Genomic DNA, 18,877 nt, shown 5'->3' on the forward strand with positions numbered 1-18,877 from the left:
CGATGTCGATTCGTATGGCAATGTGGACTCGACTCAGGATGAGGATTCCGCTTTTCATACTGCTGCTATGAGCCGAAAGAGCTGGTAAGCTATCTCGATAAACGAAAGGAAAAAGCATGTACGGGTTGACCTTGTTACAAGGGGCGGGGGCCAACCAAAGAAGGTCAGTCGAACTAGGTTAGGACCTTTGATCCGGTTCAGCTAGGTTCTTCCATGAGAGAATGTATGCGTATCGGTATCCTCTTTAGGAACAGTTGCTTCCTCTTTTTGTTTATACGTTTGGAGAAACCTGCTAAGCCTGCCTTTCTTACCAGATGTGATTCAATCTTTCAGCTCAAACTTTCCTATTGTCCTACGGAAAAGGTAGGAGTACGACTACCTTTTCCTTTTCTTGCCCGAGCCAAGGGATCATTCAGTTTCTACCAAAAAGTTTGCTATCTATTAGTTGCCATAATCAAATGTATTTCTCATTTCATGTTAGCTCCTCCAAGAGCTTCCTGGTCTGTAGTAGACGAAACCTTGGACTTCTATCGGACTTATAGCATTGCATGGTGAGCTCGCCATTGAGGGTTGACCTTACAGACGATCGAGCAGCCTTTCTTTCCCTACCTAGTATGCTTAATTTGGGTTTAATTAAGAGTGAGTCGTGCAAGGAAGAAGGAACTAGGAGGTTTAATTTGGGTTCGTTTGAACTAAAAAACGAACCAAAATTTTTCAAACCAACCCAAATTTAAGACTCACTAGCCCAAAGTCCATATGTGGTAAAAAAAACAAACCTTCTGTGGCCCAACCCTTATTCGCAGTCCGCATCCAACCATTTTTTTTTCAACCTACACGTATTCTCTAGGCCAAACTCACATAACTAGTCACAAGATGCGGCCCACAACTGAACGGAAGACAAGTGTCACAATCGCACTCATGTAGTAGTGAGACAATGATTATGTGACATTTGTTCTAATCCAATGAACAAGTCAACCATGCAAAATTAAGATTGAACGAACAATAGTAGTGTATGCTCGAATCACGTTTAGAAGAAATATTTTAGAAAATGTGAGCGAGGAAATACGTTAAAAACAATTTCAAATAAAGCAATGTTATAAGCTACAAGTGAAGAAACAACAACTGGTCACGTTCTCCTATAGTACATTTTGGGACATTTTAGTCCTGAGCGGTGTAGATATGATTTTGAGGGCTAATCATACACCCCGTATTGGCACAACAATAATAGTAAAGGCCTATCTAAGATGAAAGCAAGTAAAAGGGGTTTGGAATGAGCATGCCACCATGAACCACAAATTGTTTACAAGAATAGCTGAGACATCTAACATGCAGCCACAGGCAACACGCCTTGGCCAATCATGACCGCGACATCTGCCCTTATACAATTTGTCAATATCTTTATCAACTTGCTCTTCATAAACTCAACGTTGTAGGATGAGGCTGACTTTAGGTTTCGCGACGCGCTTCTAGCTGATCTCAGCATTGAGGAGTCTTTTCCAACCTACTAGGAGCTGTTGAAAATCACTTCTCGGTTTGTTAACTCTTCAAGTCTTCTCTGTTGGTGTCTTTTCTACTTTCTTCGCTTGAAACAATTAAGATTGAACCGAATCAATCCAACCAAAATTGATTAGTTTGTTTCTTTTGTTGGGTTGTTGGTTTATTTGATAACCCTTGTATATTATAACAATTCAACTTTTCGTTTTATAGCCCTCCAACTACTAAGAGAAAAATATATTTGAGTAGAAGCTAAAAATATTGGGTGTTCAAGAAAAGGACTTCATATTCGAAATCAACCTAACTTCATATTTGACATTTTATACTTACCATCATGCTCTTAATACTCATAGTCTTTCTTAACATCCCATCCCAAGGCTTTATTCTCCAAGACAAATTCTACATCTGAGGACTTCACGTGTTCCCTGCAATACGACAAAATACGACCTTAATACCTAGGCCTAAGGCTTCATACATACATTTCAAGTGGTATAACAAGGGCATTTGGTCTAGTGGTATGAAAGTTCGATTCTCAAAATGCCCCTTCAAGAGATTGTAGTATGAAAGACGTTTACCAAGTAAATAAATACGTTAAAATAACACAAGTGACACATATGTAAACTATGTTATTAATATTTTATTTCTATTACATCTTTCCAAAAGAAACTATTGTTATTAATATTTTACTTCTATTCAACATTTCCTTATTTATGACATAATTAGCGAAGATATTTTTTTCATTTTCACTAGAATTGATGATGGGACATTTAGGGTTTTCTGATATAAGTATTGTGGGAATGTAGCTTCGATGGTAGATTGCTTGCTTAGCATGCGAGAGGTACGGGGATTGAATTTATACCCCATATCTCCAAAGGAAACTATTCGTTATTACTATTTTATTTCAATTAAATTTTTTCTTATTTAATGACATAATGAATAGCGTTATTTTTTTTATTTTCACTATTATTGATGACGTGATGTTTAAGATTTTGTGACATAAGAATCTTGAGGATATAAATTAGATGGTAGAGTGTTTGCATCCCATGTGAGAAGTACTGGGATTGACACCATGCATCAACAAAGGAAACGATTACTAAATATATTAGTTCTTTTAAATTTTTTCTTATTTACGACATAATGAGCGGGGATAGTTTTTCATTTTCAATATCATTGATGACGGGAAGTTTGATGTAAAATCGTGGGAATGTAGCATGCGAGAGATACGGGGATCGATACCTTATTTAAGGTTTTGTGACGTAAAAATTGTGGAGATGTAGCTTAGATGGTAGAGCGCTTGCTTTGCATGCGAGTTGTACGGGGTTATCGTATGGGGATTGATAACCCGCATCTCCAAAAGAAAGTATTTAATTTGTTATTATATTTTTTCATTTTCAAAATTATCGATGCCCCACATCACCCAACCAAATTATTTGTTATTAATATTTTGATATTTTTTTATTTTCACTATTATTGATGATGGGACATTTAGGGTTTTATGATGTAAACATCATGGGGATGTAGCTCAGATGGTAGAGCAATGGGGATCGATACCCTGTACCTCCAAAAATAAGACTATTTATTATTAAATATATTATTTCTTTTCAATTTTTCCTTATTCATGACATGTTGGGTAGCAATATTTCTTCATTTTCACTATTATTGATGACGGAAAATTTAGGGTTTTGTGATGCAAAAATTTTCACTATTATTGATGACGGGAAATTTAGGGTTTTGTGATGCAAAAATTGTGGGGATGTAGCTCAAATGGTAGAGCACTCGCTTAGCATGCGAGAGGTATGGGGATTGATACTTTGCATCTCCAAAAGAAAGAAATTATTTTTTGAAGTATGAGTTAATTTAACATGTTATGTATAAGGTGGGTACGAGAGAAAAAGAAAAGATACTTATATAAGGATTATTATGTCATTATGGCTATGCCATTCTTATAGATAAAGGAGAGTAATGTCCCACAAGCACATATAGAGAGAGGACTTATTGTAAGTAAAGAAAGCAATCTAGTAGTTATAATGCTACTTGTCGAGAGGGAATTTGATGAATTCCTCAAAAGATAAGAGCTTATAGGATGGCGGTAGCATCCCATATTAATGCTACTTGTCGAGAGGGAATTTGATGAATTCCTCAAAAGATAAGAGCTTATAGGATGGCGGTAGCATCCCATATGACGGAACTTCTTCACAATTGCAATATCTGACTAATGAATATTATTGTCATTTATAGCTTTTATCACAATAATATAAAATTTGGGGTCAAAGCTTATATGGGACTGAAAGGACCATTCACCACACACTTGTAAATTAAATTATATCTACCACCTCTGAAATTTTCCACGGAAAACCTTCCAACAGCTTGCACTTCTTCATCATTAACATCCTTAATTGGAACTAGATTTTAAGGCAAATCTTCTCCACGACACACTTTGGAACACTTTTATAGATAGTTTCAACAAACTTACTTTGCTCGTGAATACTTTGGAGTTCAATATTTATAGTTGGAGAACGCTATTAAAGTTGATAGGGTCGAATCTTACAACAAAGTCTAATTGAGCCTTCCTTTATTAGGAGATAGCTTCGAATCAAATTCTTTAGTTTGGACAGTGGTTGCATTGTTTTAGTCAAACAACCGAGACTAGTGTATTACCAATAGTATAAACATTTTGTACAGGTATTTTCTTACATATTAAAAATTTATAAGTAGAAGTTTGGATGGAGTTTTATTAAATAAAATAAAATAATACATTTAGGAGAACAAAACAAAGATTCAAGAAAATGTCATTCATGCCATGTTTTGATTTTTATTCTTTCTTATTTCTCAACAATTAAAAAAAAAAAAAGTTATCCTGTCTCAAATATGGTTCATTATTTAAGTGAAACACATTCTCTACCCAAGTAATTGCAAGATGCAAGCTTCACACAGGAATCAAAGTCCCAAGTGTCAACGTCCTTTAAGTGTCAATTTTGATTCTTCATCTCAACATAAATTAAACTTATTTTCGTGAAGATATTTATTTATAAAAGCAAAATATTTCAGAGTCACAAAAATAAAAATGAGATATAGATACGAGACATAAATATGATACCAAATAGATATGATAACGGTTAGAATTGGATTTGATTGAGTTATTTGGATTAGATTTGATCTAGTTATTTGAATTAGATTTGATTTAGTCATTCTTCAATTCGATGAGACATTTCTCCCAATTCTTCTGATCTTTCCAGTTTTCTTTTTCTGTTCCTAACATTTTGGTATTAGAGCCATGCTCTAAACTAGTTAAAACTAGAAGTAGCAGTCTTCTACGTGTGTCATAATAAAAGTATGTCGATGGAGAGTCCACTTGTGCAGTCTGCTGGAGGAAGGAGCCAAGGTCGTGGAAGCTTTAGAGACAGAGGAAGGGGATGAGGCAGACAAACCTTCAACAAGGCCATAGTGGAGTGCTATAACTGTCACAAGCTAGGACATTTTCAATGGGAATGTCAAAGCAATTCCAGACGAGGCAGACAAACCTTCAACAAGGCCACAGTGGAGTGCTATAACTGTCACAAGCTAGGACATTTTCAATGGGAATGTCAAAGCAAGGAGAAGGAGACAAACTATGCAGAGAATCGAGAAGAGATGTTGCCGATGGCTTACGTGAATATGAATAAGGCCAATAGAGAAGATATGTGGTTCCTTGACTCGGGATGTAGCAATCATATGTGTGGGAAGAAGGAATATTTTTCAGATTTTTATGGAAGTTTCAAAGATTCAGTAAAGCTGGGAACCAACTCAAGCATGGTTGTAACCGAAAAGGGTAATGTACGGTTGGAAGTGAATGGAATCATAATGATAATCACAAGAGTGTTCTATGTGCCAGACTTGAGGAACAATTTGTTAAGTAGTGGTAAATTGCAAGCAAAGGGGGTTACCTTTTTGTTTCAAAATGGAACATGCAAGGTGTTTCATCCTGAGAGAGGCTTAATCATGGAGACAAAGATGTCTGTGAATTGAATGTTCGTATTTCGTATTTCGTATTTCGTATTGAAACTTATGGGGAGAAGTGGTTCAAGGTCTCTATCGTACACTCACCGCTCCAATTCCTATTGCCATAGCCAGAGAAGCAGAAGGGACCCAAGTCCTTCCCCCTATCATTCCACTACCCATTCCAAGAGAAGTAGTCGTTCAAGTTCCCTCAACTGTCAACGCAGAAGTAGGTCTTGCTCGTTATCTTCTTTCCCCAAATTGTCCAGTTCTAGTTCTAGTCATGCATCCACTGATCAGAATCATTCCATAGAGAAGCTTAAGAAAGAGGAAGAAGAGAAGAAAAGGCGTGAAGCAGAGTTGAAGAAGCTAGAAGAAGATGCAACTAGGAGGATGGAAGAACTAATTAATTCAGAAGAAGGTTGAAGAAAGGTTAAACTCTGAAGAGACTAAATTAGAAATACAGAGGCGAATAGAGAAAGGTCGCACGAAGTTGTTTGATAATGTTGATGTGCAGCTTGAGAAAGAGAAAGAAGCCGCTCTTACTGCTACAAGACAAAAAGAAGAACAAGCACGAAAAGAGAGAGAAGAGCAAGATAAAATGCTGGAAGAGAATAGAAGAAGGGAAGAAAAAGCACAGCGACGATTAGTTCTAGAGCTGCAGCGGAAGGAAGAAGAACAACATTGTGAGCTCGAGTTGATTCAGAGACAAAAAGAGGAGGCAGCTTAGAGAACTAGGCTATATGATAAGAGTTTGAGTTATGTTTTGCTGGTAGTTAGTGAAGAGTCAAAAGCTTACCGACTCTATGATATAGAAGCTGCAGATGAAAATAATGATATAGAAGCGGTAGATGAAAATACTGCAGAGGAAAATATTTCATCTGGATATTTGGCTGAAGCAAGTTCTCCTAGCTCAAATAAGGCAAGGAATAAGAGACCACCAGTCAGGATGAGAGACTATTCAATAGGAGAAGATTTTTGTGAAGATGTTGATGAAGCAGTCTGGATGAGAGACTATGCAATAGGAGAAGTTTTTTTGTAAAGAAGATGATGAAGCTCAGCCATGTTTACCCCTACTGAACTTGCAAACTTTGTAAACTTTAAAGAAGCATCGAAGAGTGAGAAATGGAGGCAAGCCATGGATTTGGAGCAATAAACAGAAATGGCACATGAGAATTGATAAAGTTACCTGGTGGATGTTTAGTATGAGGTCGTAGATATAAACTGATTACTATTCGTGTTTAGTTTAAGGGAGGGATTGTTAGCATTATATTTGATTGAGTTATTTGGATTAGATTTGATACTAGTTATTTGAATTAGATTTGATTTAGTCATTCTTGTATTGGATGAGAGATTTCTCCCAATTCTTCTGATCTTTGCAGTTTTCTTTTTTCTATTCCTAACAGTAACATGTCATTCTTAAAAAACTAGGACACCGATGTGACAATGATATATTAATTAAAAAGAATTATTTCAAAAAAATTATCAATTTTATATTATAAATAAATTCATATAAATAAGTTTATATATTTGTATACTTAAAAAAAAGTTTAATGTACGGTTCACTCTCAAAATATATTCAAAGTCAAGCGTCTGAAACGATGGATTATAAATTTGTAATGTATCCATTGTATTAACAAGTGTTCAGTACATGCCCAACACGTGTCAAATTAGTGACACTAAGTTATTCTCATGCTTTCTTTACACCCATTTAAAGTAGTTTGAAAACTAGCATGTCAAATATTATAATTGACTAACTACAACTTCAATTTTGTCCTTTAAGGATGGTTTTGACCAACGAGAAATAAAATCCTTAATTTAGTACATGGTAGCAAAGATGGACATGAGACTGAGTTATTCAAAGAGATCTATCCTTAAGTTATATCCATATCCTCTTTTAACCAATTATTTACTTTTATTTAGTATGTTTTAGAAAGATAATCATCAATAGCAAAAAAAATAAATAAATAAATAAATAATAATAATAATAATAATAAATCAATAGCAATAAAATAAAATAAAATAAAATAAATAAAATAGATTAAATTAGCCAAAAGTAATGACTAGCATAAATTAAAAAAAAAATGAATTGACTAAATTGGCTCATTGCTAACATAATTTAAAAAAAAAAATGTAACAAACCGGGAAGTAAGATGGGGAACAAAGTAAAAAAAAAACACAAACAGCCAAAAATCAAGATTTGAAAAGTGTTAAAATAGTTTTGATATATAAACATTTCAAAGACTTTACTCATGCAATATTCCCATGAAATCTAACACTAGAGCATCATAAAATTTAACGAAATGATTGAAATTGATGTCATGTTCATATAGGTTGACTTTAATACAAAGGACAAATCAAACTTTCTTAAGGATAAATTGGGGACACCAGCCTAAGCTAATCAGGTAGGTGGCCTTACCATCCGTCTGGTTATATTTGATGTTAACTATGCCCGTGGTTCTGGAAGTGTCATATATATTGATATGTGTGAAATGTTGTTGAATCGATATGCTTATGATATGTTATAATATGTGAATTGTATGATAATACTTACGGTACCATGTGTTCAATGGTATATTTGAGATCGAATACGAGGAGGATGCACTAAACGTAATGTAACGATAGGAGTAAGACATGTTCATGAAACGTTATGGTTTGATTACGTATCAAAGTGCTATGGGTATGACAGATTGATAAAAACGATATGGTCACGATGGATTCATAAAACAATACGATTAGGTTATCGGTAGAAAGAGATAGGATTATGATAGATTGATACAACGATAGTGTTACGATACTTTCCTGTAACGTTATGACTATGGTACGTTCAGGTAACGACACAACTATGATATGTCTAAGGACATTAAGACTATGATAAATTAGGAAAGGATATAACCACGAAGTTTTTATGATATGATATGATTATGATACGACATGTGAAGGACGGATATATATCCAACAAGTGTCAAAGAGGATCGCGAGAATAAATTATTCTCAAGCTTTCTTTACATCGGTCAAAGAGTATTTGATAAGCTTTCAAAATTAAGGGTTTTCTTTTTTCTTTCGTTCTCCCTTTTCACGTTTAATTTTTTTTTTTTAAATAAAAAAAAGTTTAATGTGAGACTGAAGAAGTTAGAAAGGAGAAAGAAATGAATGTAATAAAACTTTTCCGTGGTAGGAATGGAAATGGTGAATGGGTCCTTGACGATAGTCGACCACTATACTCTGGTATGTAAGTGATGATTATCGTTAATATGAGTTGTGTCAATACCACACCATTATTAAGAGAAAGTAAAGTAGAGTAGAATAGATCAAGCGATCCATTTGTTGAGAAGTAAGAATGTTGGATATAACTACTCTTTCACATTGAGGGATGAGTCTAATAGATCCAACTACAATATCAAAGAAACTTCAGGTGGTAGGGATGAGTCTCAAATATACTAACAAGTACTAGTAACACTAGTCTCAATGACTTAAAGAATACAACTATTATCTCGAACTATAAAGAATTTAATTCCAATCTATTCTAATGGACAAACGCTTTATTAGACTCTATTGTAAGATTTCACTTCATCAATTTAAGTAGCGTTCAACTACAACTATAAATATCAAATTCTTAAGTATTCGTGAACAAAATTGGCCTAACAAGGTCTCTTGGAACTATTTACCAAAGGTGTTAGAATGAGGGTTGCCTTTAGATGCTTTAGTACCAATTAAGGATGTCAATATCCTAGTAGTGCAGAATGCAGGAATGTTCGTAGTTGAAAAGAATAACGAGAATAGTGGACATCGGGTTCTAAGTACATGGTTCTATGTTGTAGAGGACTTTGGAATAAGGTTTGGAATCGATAATTATTCTTATTTCTTTTCCTTTAGACAATCGGTGGTCGGGAGTAAATCGATGGTCGATAGTAAATCGAACAAAGTGCCTGTCCAAAATAAAAGGGCCCAACCAGATTCGAACTGGTGACCTCTTAATCTGCAATCAAATGCTCTACCACTAAGCTATGGACCCATTTTGCATGATATCAACCTTAGTGACCCCTTCTAGAGTGTCAGTCAAAAAGTGTAAACGGGTGACTGGTCAAATTCTCTACCAAATCATGGATCCATTTTGTAGGATTTTAACCTTAGTGACCCCTTAGACATAGTGTCGGTCCAAAAAGTGTAACAAATTTCTATCCAAGATAGAAGGGCCCAACTAGGTTCGAATTGGTGACCTCTTGATCTGCAATCAAATGCTTTAACATTGAGCTATGGACCCATTTTGTATGATCTCAACCTTAGTGACCCCTTCTACAGATTATCGGTCCAAAAGTGACCCTACCGAATCGGCTATGGACCAAGTTTGTATAAATTGGTGGATGACCTATTGGGAATTAAACACAGGTCGTTAGATTCAAAGTCGAAAGTGCTAACCACTACATCATAGAACCACTTGTTAAACTTTATTTTTGCAGCGATTTTGATAAGCTTCAACAACGCTGGATTTTGCAAAGCTAGAGGTCGTAGTATCCTTACAGATTTTCACAAGGTGTTTCCAACTTCTTTTAGAGGTAATTGAACTTTTGAGTCCATGCAAATAATTGGTTGGATTAGTATGAGTTTGAGAAGAAAGAGGAGAGAAGAGAGACTTTGTTAGAAACTCTCCTATAGGTAATCTCCCAAGGTGTTTTCAACTTCTTTTATAGGTAGAATTTTAAAATCAAACCACAACAAAATTTACTTCTATCTAGCAAAATTATTTTTTGTTTGAAACAAGATTATTCCTTTTTTTTTTTTCTAAAACTAAATTTTACTCTCNNNNACTATTTTGTAATTTGTATGGTATTATTGGAGGCTTTTGAATGAAATATGATAATTGATTCTTTGTCCTCTTTGACAATTTTAGATACCTCCATATCTGATATTTGATGCGTCACATTTCATTATGAGATCTGCCCTTGGGTCAATAAGACTTGAGTAGAGAGTTTATTTGACTAATGATTTGATTTTTTTTTTTTTTTTTGTTGTAGAGATATCCCTTACAAATCAAGACTTTGTATTATTTTGAAGACACTCATCAAGACATTTGTAAATGTGCCTGATATCTTGAAGGATATAAGACATGTAATTGAGAGAACCTAAAATCTTTTTGAAGTTGGCTTTTCTAGGATACGTCATCACCAAAGTTTGAGACAAAGACCATTGGATGGGTTTTAATAAGGCTCAAATAAATTTAAAATCCAAGAAAACGGGTTTGAGTTTCATATTATTTGATTTTTGGTATGGACACAACTAGCTGATTTCTTTTGATTACATTAATGAATGTATGTAGATGTTTAAAGTGTTGATCTTAATGGTTTTAGAAAATATCAACACATCATCAACTATCGAAATTTTTTGAAAGGATGGAGCGTTTTTTAGCCTAAATGGCATAACGTTCCTCTCGTATTTTCTAAATTTGACATAAATGCTATTTTATATTTGTCCTTTTAGGAGATTAGAATTTTTCAAAATCCCAATTTCATGTCGAATTTTATAAAAATATTTGACTCTAAATTCTTTTTATCAAATCATTTTTGTTTTAGATGAGATATCTTATTTATTCTAAAACCTTATCCAAAGGTTTGTAGTTAATTACCAGTATCAGAATTTCTGGTGCCATGTTGTTAACCTAAAATGTCAGACATGACCACATGCTCTTTGAAGACCTTATCAGCTTCCTCTGCAAAATATCACCTAAAATGTCACAGTATTGAGTGTTTGATGTTTTTTGACTTAACCCTAGGGTTCTATTTAAAGTGAACTTGTGATAATTTTTGTCAAATTATATATTTGAATACCTAATACATTAAGATATAATATCTTATTTAAATAATATTAAAATGTCGTAGAATATCATAATATATGTTTAATTAATATGAATCGCATTCAAATTTCAAATATATATTTTTATTTAATGTTTATGATACACATCAATTATTTTAATATTTGACATATCAAATACGTTAATATGTTTTGATCTTATACTTCAAGACTATAGGAACTCGCTAAGAGGACCTGAGAGTTACACTGGCCCACAATGCATCTCATGGATGATGCAAAACTATGGTGACGCTTGAAGGTTAATTGTATAAAAAACTGGTCATGCACCAAAAAATCATGGGAAGACCATTGATGGAATTGAAGCAATCGACACTCCTCTGGATGGGTTTCCAATCAAAGACCTAATGTTTGATGTTGACTCATTTGAAGAAAAAGCCACACGATCGAACAACAAGAAACGTGGCGGTAGCTCTGAGAACTCTATCACACACATAAAAAAACGTGTCGAAGAGTTAGACATTACACAGAAGATCTGACTTTCATCGAGGAGACCCGAGTTTGATTCTAGACAGTGAAATTTTATTTTCTTATTTCTTTTATTTTATAGTTTCATCTTATGTCACCAATTATATTTAAACTTTACTTCTCATAATGGATGAGTTCAATAGTATCTTAAATTTAAAAGACTTTTATGAACTTGGTTTGAGAGGCACTATAATGATCGTTTAATAGTATCCTAGATTAAAAAGACTTTTATGAACTTTGAACCTTTAATAGTGTTATGTCATAGATATTTGGTTCAATTTCAACAAGTGAGGTTGACGTCATTCAAATGGTTAATGTGATAATCCGGTCATTTTCAAGGCCTCTTTTGTTGAACGCCATCATGGCTGAGATGACTGAGATGAGCACCAGAGTGAGGGTCGTAGAGAACCACACCCCAAGCCAAGCTCATGATGGGCTTAACAAACTGAAAATTCAAAAACACAAACCCTTAAATGGGAACGTGGATGCTAAGGAATTAAAGAACTTTATTTTTGACATATAACAATACTTGAATGTTACTGGAACTTGCTCATAGGACCTATGAGTTATGTTGGCCACAATGCATCTCATGGACGGTGGCGCTCAAAGGTGGATGATATAAAAAATGAGTCATGCACCATAAACCCATGGGAAGACCGTTCATGAAATCGATGCAATCGACACTCCCCTTGATGGGTTGCCAATTAAAGACCTGACGTTTGATATTGACTCTTTTGAAGAAAAAGCCACACGATCAAAGACCTCGAAATATCGCGGTAGCTCTAAGAACTCTATCATACGACCTGAGAGTTGAGGGCTACAGGAACTTTCTCATATGACCTGAGAGTTACGTTAGCGGCAATGCATCTCATGGACGATGCAAAACTAGGGTATTGCTCGAAGGTGAATGGTATAAAAAATGGGTCATGCACCATAAACTCATGGGAAGATCGTTGATGGAATCGATGCAATCGACGCTCCCCTGGATGGGTTGCCAATCAAAGACCTAACATTTGATATTGACTTTTTTTTAAGAAAGAGCCACACAATCGAACAGCTTGAAACGTCGTGGTAGCCCTGAGAACTCTAATGCACGCAGGGAAGGACGTGTCGAAGAGTTAGACATTAAGCAAAAGATCATGCTAAAACTCTTCAGCGATCTGACAAAAGACTTCAGGACATCAACACAAAAAATCCATTGTCGTCCAACGATCAGGATATTTGGCTTTCACCCTCGAGACTCGAGTTCAATTCTTGGCAATGGAATATTATTTTCTTATTTCATCTTATTTTACAGTTCATATCTTAGATTAAAAATACTTTTATGAACTTCGTACCTTTGTTAGAGTTATGTTATAGATATTTTGTTCAATTTCAAATGGTTAATGCGATAATCCAGTCGTGTTCGAGGTCTCTCTTGTTGAACGACATCATGGTTGAGATGAGCAGGTGATTCAAATGGTTAATGCGATAATCCAGTCGTTTTCGAGGTCTCTCTTGTTGAACGACGTCATGGTTGAGATCAAAGACGCTCCTCTGGATGGGTTGCTAATCAAAGACCTGACGTTTGATGTTGACCCTTTTGAAGAAAGAGCCACATGATCGAACAACTCGAAACATCGCGGTAACTCTGAGAACTCTATCACACACATGAAAGGACGTGTCGAAGAGTTAGACATTACCCAAAACATCATAGTAAAACTCTTCGGCGATTAGACAAAAGACTTTAGGACAACTACACCAAAAATTCATTGTTGTCCAACGGTTTGGATATTTGGCTTTCACCTAGGAGATTCTGGTTCGGTTCTCTGAAATTGAATATTATTTTCTTAATTCTTTTTATTTATAGTTTCATCTTTTGTCACCAATTATATTTAAACTTTACCTCATTTTGAGGGGCACTGTAATGGTCAAGTTCAATAGTATCTTACATTAAAAAGACTTTTATGAACATCGTACCTATGTTAGTGTTATGTTATAGATATTTGTTTCAATTTCAACAAGTGGGGTTGAGGTGATTCAAATGGTTAATGCGATGATCCGGCTATTTTCGAGGTCACTCTTGTTGAACACCATCATGGTTGAGATGAGCACTCGAGTGGTATTTTAGATTAAAAAGACTTTTATGAACTTTGTACCTTTGTTTGTGTTACTTTGTACCTTTGTTAGTGTTATGTTATAGACATTTGGTCAAGTTCAACAAGTGGGGTTGAGGTGATTAAAATGGTTAATGTCACTTTATTTGATTCAAATTGTTAATGTGATAATCCAGTTAAATAGTTACAGGTTATTTCCAAGGTCTCTCTTATTGAACGCCAACAAGGCTCAAATGATTGAGATGAACACCTGAGTGAGTTTGACAAAATTGAAATAAAATCAAATAAAATCACTCAAATAAATCAATAAATAGAAAAAAATATTGAATAAAAATTAGCCTTATGACACTTCCTTCAACTCGAAGGGCGGTAAATAAAGGATTCCTTCTACCAAGACCCATGATCCAACAACTCCCAACATAGAAATGATAAGCTATAGAATCATTCCAAGAACCTCAATGGATGGGTTACAAACTCACATTACCAATCTCGACAACTGACTTTGTGTTTCAGCAGGACGTTCATTCCTGACACAACGTCGAAGTCATCCATTTCAACTATCACTAAACAATTTGCCTAGTCCAAGGCTCCAGCTTGATTAGAGTTCTCATTGTGACTCTTAAGACAGGTAAAGCTTCCAATTTGACAGCGTTCATCTTTCCTGGATCTTGATGCCAAAGGATGTTAAAATATTTTGCATCGGTCTCCATCATGAGTTGTGGGTGGCTCTAGAGTTGACAATGGTGTTCCTTACTACTTTGTACTTTACCCAAACCTCGACATACATAATATATATATATTCATTTAACTATAACACATATGGTCCATGGAAGAATTGTAGCTCTTATGATCATTAATATTATAATGGCTACTACCTAAATTATAACCTAAAGTTGATAATTGATGTCCAAGTAGCCAACCCTAAATTTGTAATCATTGTGGAGTGATTGAAATTACAATGGAAGTAGTTTAAACTCCTAGTACCTTAAATGAAGTTGGCCTCTTCTAATAAAACACGAATCTCTTTAATATCATTAATACAATTATGCTTCATCTTGAACCTATTAACATGAAACTAAAACTGCGTTCAATTTAACTTCATTTTATTATCATCTTGAATGACGTGTAGGATATATTCTCGATTTACCTTGATATTTCATATTAGTTACGCTTTTTGCAAAATCAGAATTAGACAACAACAAAGATGAACTGGGTCTGTTTATTAGTTTAAAGAAAATTTCTTTCTCCATCTTATTCCTAATAACTCTGTAACTAAATTCATATTATGTTAAGAAACAAATTTTTTACTCGCAAGAAGTAAAATATGCAACTTTAACTAAAATTTCATCTAGACAAATTTTATTGCCATACAACATAGATTACAATTATAGCCTTCAAACAAAAACTAGAGTAGTTGTGGTGAACGGGATAAAAACTCTAGTGTTCATCCATAATATACAACCACTACCTAAATTATGACATAAAAATTTGAAAACATAAGTTGTAGTTGAAAATTGCATAAAACAATCCCCTAAATCCAAGAACTCGTGTCCAATTAGTAAATTCTAAAGATAGTAGCTAACATAAAGTAATTGAAGCTCCACATGAAGTAATTTAAAGTTCCAGTTGTTGGGTTTTATGTCCTAAAACTCATAGTTTGTAAACAAAGATATATTCTATAAAGTTATTATTGATGTTTATTCAGTAAAAATTGTTATTGAATAAAGTGAATTTTACGATCATTAATCTAAATCCAATAAACTAAGAACACTCTGGCTATAGTATGATTACTTGAACTATATGTAGAGACATAAGAGTGGATCAAGTTCAAGTATATAGTCAAAATGATCTATAGTATAAGGATAAGGCTGAGTACCTTATTCTGGGGACACTATGGATGCGGCCCACTTTTGTATATGATATAAACAATGTGATCACTAAATTGTACATGTGGAGACATGTGAGTGGGGGCGTCCTATGCAATGAATATTGCATAAGATCGGACCATGAAGAAAACCACTCTCACTTTATAATGTCGTTTACTATTGACACTGATTTTCTTTTCATTCGATAACCTAGGTAACTCGGTTTTAATCTTGAGCTATCCTTGAACTCCTGTTTATTTGGAATTATCCTTAGATTTGTATAGGTGAGAGTGGCTCTAGTTCGCCGACTCAACAGGCCTCCCATTTCAGGGGTAAGACTGGGTGAATGGCTGGGGACGTGGGGTGCAAGACAGAATTCACTCCTACCCACTTTTAGAAATAGAAGAAAGGTAGTTCCCTTAAGCACTGACTCCAGGTCTTGAACAAGGGGCCCCACCCTCTCATTGGCCTGAGAGGGATTCGGTTTACTGGTTGGACCACAAACCAATTGTTCATTAGAGGATCAGTGAGACATAAGGAACAAGAAGTAACTTCAGGGGTAAAACGGTAAATTGACCTAGCTCTAGTTACGAACAACCTGTGAAGGATCGACTTACTAATCATGGTTATATCAGATGGACAGAAATATATCTATAGTGAGGGGAGTGCAACTACTAGGCTATAGTGGAGTGTCCTAGTAGTTAACGAATGTTGTTTAACCAGGTTAATGAGTTTACCTGGTTAATCTTGGATCGTTGGAGTCCATGATCTATAGGTCCATTAGGTCCCTCTGCTAGCTCATATCGGACTAAACCATAGAACAGTGTGACGAGTGAGTTCAAAGTGTTCGAATTCAAATTAGGGAATATGCGTTACATATATACGATATATTTAACCGTAATTTTGTTTTATTTACAAATTAAACAAAAAGAGAGAATCTGAGATATTTAAATAAGATTTAAATATCTTAATCAATTATGTGTCAGAATTGATTGGGATTGGCATTTTAATTAATATTAAATATTAATTAAATAGTTTAATTAATCATTTAATGTTACTTTAATTTGAAATTCATTATTCAAATTAATTGTTGAATTAATATGAAGAAAGTCAAAATGTTGACTTTCATCTAATGGAAAAATCCATGTTAGTGGAATTTTGAGGTGTCAAAATTTGGTTTAACCAAACTTGCATGTTTGCCAAATAAACCCCACAAGTTTGAGTGGAATTTTGAGTGTCAAAATTTGGTTAACTCAAACATGCATGCTTGCCACATAATCCCAAACATTTGAGTGGAATTTTAAGTGTCAAAATTTGGTGATCTCAAGTTTGCATGAACATGCAAACATGACTCTTTAAATAGAGTGATCATGATACATGGAAGGTCTTCTTCATCTTGGTGAAAAACCTTGAGAAAAACCTCTCACAAACACTCTCTTCACATATACAAAATCCTTCCCAATTTTAGTCACACACCGGATTCCACAATCCCGTTCTAAGGTCGGAGGATAGTGGAGAAGACACTAGTGGTGGTTCGAAACCGGTTCGTGAGGCAAAAGGAGTTTGAACTACAAAAGGTTAGTATTTAAACTCATTAAGTTTTAATACTTATGAACATGTTAGTTATTTACAATAATTGATGTTCTAAAAGTGCCTAAGATCCAAATTGCTTCCGCATGTGTTATATTAACACCATCACCAGTTAACTAAAGTTTATCTCGTTTTTAATGAAGCATGAGGTGCACTTAAGTTCATGAAATGTTTATAGACTCCAACTCTTAGTACTATTAATGCAATTATATTTCATATGAGTTTGTCATAAATCAAACTATGGTACATTCGATACAACTTCATTTTCTTGTCATACGAAGCAAAATAGAAGAATTAAATCAAACAAACTGATGAACTGAGCCGAATAAATCCAACCCAACCCAAACTGATTAGTTTGATTCATTTGTTGGGTTGTAATTTATTTGATAACACTTGCATATTAGAACAATTCAATATTACATGCCTTACTTACAAGTAAAATACTAGACCATCAACTTTTTGTTTTATAGTCCAACAACCGCCCAAGAAAATAGATTTCAAACTTGAGAGAAAAAAATATATTGAGTAGGAGTTAAAAATGTTGCATTTTTTTATAAAGAGTATTTGGTCTAGTGGTATGATTCTTGCTTAGGGTGTAAGAGGTCCCAAGTTCAATTCTTGGAATGATCCTATGTTCATTCATCAAAAAATTTGCCCCAGAGAAAGCAAGTGCTACAAGTTAGTGTATTATCATTTAATGATAATGCTCTTTTAAATACTTGTGTACTCCACGAAATACGTCTCAAATGGAACTATCAAATTTTTACACTACTTCTAATTATCTTTTTTAGAACATAACTTTTATTCTTTTTACACTAATTCTATTCTTTTTTTCTTCTCTCTACAGTAATAATGCTCTTTTAATACTTGTGTACTCCACGAAATACGTCTCAAATGGAACTATCAAATTTTTACACTATTTCTAATTATCTTTTTTAGAACATAACTTTTATTCTTTTTACACTAATTCTATTCTTTTTTTCTTCTCTCTACAGTAATTTTTCTTCTCTCTAGTACTTCTATTCGTTTTTCTTCTCTCTACAGTAATTATCTTTCTACAGTAAATGCTCTTACTCTTTTAATACCTGTGTACTCACGATATATGTCTCAAATGGAACTATCAAATTTTTACACTACTTCTATTTTTTTTCTTCTCTCTACAATAATTATATTTTTTAGAACATAACTTTTATTCTTTTTACACTACTTCTATTCTTTTTTCTTCTCTCTACATTAATTATCTTTCTATAGTAATTATCTTTTTACACTACTTCTATTTTTTTTCTTCTCTCTACAATAATTTTTCTTCTCCCTACTACTTCTATTTTTTTTTCTTCTCTCTATAGTAATTATCGTAAACCCTATGTAAATAATTTAACAACGGTTTAGATCTAAAAGATATAATAATAATTGCTCATGGATTTCATTAACAAAATAATAAATGAAATAATGATGATACATAACAGAAACAACTTCATATATGGTCCATTATAAGGGCATTTGGTTTAGTGGTATGATTCTTGC

The 18,877-nt window shown here is 34.1% G+C and overlaps 2 non-coding genes and 1 pseudogene across 2 annotated transcripts; 2 read left to right on the forward strand and 1 right to left on the reverse strand.

Moving 5' to 3' along the window:
• The first annotated feature begins 5,538 nt into the window (after window positions 1–5,538).
• On the forward strand, window positions 5,539–6,750 carry LOC111438537 (annotated as a pseudogene).
• Window positions 6,751–9,412: 2,662 nt separating this feature from the next.
• Window positions 9,413–9,484, reverse strand: TRNAC-GCA. Its single transcript has one exon. It is a non-coding gene; the product is annotated as a tRNA-Cys (tRNA).
• An 8,427-nt stretch (window positions 9,485–17,911) lies between these two features.
• Window positions 17,912–17,983, forward strand: TRNAP-AGG. The gene has a single exon. It is a non-coding gene; the product is annotated as a tRNA-Pro (tRNA).
• Window positions 17,984–18,877: the final 894 nt, after the last annotated feature.

Source organism: Cucurbita moschata, unplaced genomic scaffold (genome assembly GCF_002738365.1).
Source record: "Cucurbita moschata cultivar Rifu unplaced genomic scaffold, Cmos_1.0 Cmo_Scf00077, whole genome shotgun sequence".
Lineage (NCBI taxonomy): Eukaryota > Viridiplantae > Streptophyta > Magnoliopsida > Cucurbitales > Cucurbitaceae > Cucurbita > Cucurbita moschata.